Genomic DNA, 1,503 nt, shown 5'->3' on the forward strand with positions numbered 1-1,503 from the left:
CTGCAACAGTGCCAAAAGGTCGTTGCTGTACAGAAGCAATGACGTCCTCGTCTTGTTGCTGTGTTGTCCGTCGTGGTCGGCGATTTTCCTTGCGATGATCATGCAATGCATGATCACCGTTTGCAGTAAATTGCTGTATCCATCTGCGAACTGTCTTCGTAGAGCAGGGAATATCAGCAGCAATATCTGCTATTGATCTCCCAGACTGCCACTGTCCAACTATGCGACCTCTCACTTCGGGACACAAATTTCTATACATGACTTTATGCGCACCTACAGAAAGTCAGGAAAGAGAACGGATCGCCTTTCGCGAGTTGTATTTATATGATTCAGAGAAAAGCGTCTGCTCAGTTTCCACAAATGAGCGTTCGTTTATGTTTATGTATTGCATCGCATTGGTTGCACGTTATGTTGAATATATATATCGACGCGCGAGTTCGCTTAGGCGTGCGCACGTTTCTTAGAACATGAGAAAACGGACGATTCTTTCGTTTGTTGTTTTTCACGTGCGTCGATATATATATTCAATGTAGTATGCGACCAATACGATATAATACATAAACATGCTTTCCGTCCGCGAACGAAAAAAAGCGGACGATGATAGTAGAAACGGGTCGCATTTTTGTATCCATAGTAATAAGGAACAATAATTATTTGAAACAGGCGCAAAAATCGGCCCTTTTTAGAGTCACCAAATTTTATAACGATGGAACGATACTCGAACGCATAAAATATGAAATAATTATATCTCGCGTGTTTATGCAACAATAAAATTAAAAATACTCTTCTTCGATCGACAACCTACACAAACGTTATATTGTTGCAACATATTCTATGTTGGTTCAGAATTCTATATTAAAATAAATCTAATATTTATTTTTTTTTCAAGAGTAGCTATTAAGAAGCATTTGTCAAAGCCTCCTAAAAACCTTTCCCCAAGATTTTTACATTACAGTAATTTCCTTGCTAACAATGAAAAATGCATGAACGTTCGAGCGAGCGAAACAGTCGTCGGGACACCGCGTATTGCTCACGTATAGACGAGACAGTGTGAGTCAAGCGTTTTCTTAGTGTGTGTCACACGTATTTTAGGACGGCATTTCTGTCCAGACGTCTTATAATGCTATTTCTCTCGTTCTTACGTTTGCGATAGAGGATGGAAGATCGCCGCGACTCCCACCACTATTCCCTCTCCAAGCGTCCGACGATCGTATACCGCTAGCTCCCTCCGCCACTCCGTGCTGCTCATGGCTCACCTACACGCAGCAGTGTATGAGTGACGCGTTATCGTGTGCGAGTCACACGGATATTCGGACGGCATTAACGCCGGTGCGTGTACATAAGGCAATACAGCATTGCATATTTCAAATGTTGCATCTTTTGAAAGCCTATTAAACATATACTTTAAAAAGTGTTCATTTCTAATGTATTTGATTATTAATATATATATATATATATATATATATATATATATATATATATATATATATATATATATATATA

Source organism: Odontomachus brunneus, unplaced genomic scaffold (assembly GCF_010583005.1).
Source record: "Odontomachus brunneus isolate Ranch 3 - 2012 unplaced genomic scaffold, Obru_v1 Obru_scaffold_210, whole genome shotgun sequence".
NCBI lineage: Eukaryota > Metazoa > Arthropoda > Insecta > Hymenoptera > Formicidae > Odontomachus > Odontomachus brunneus.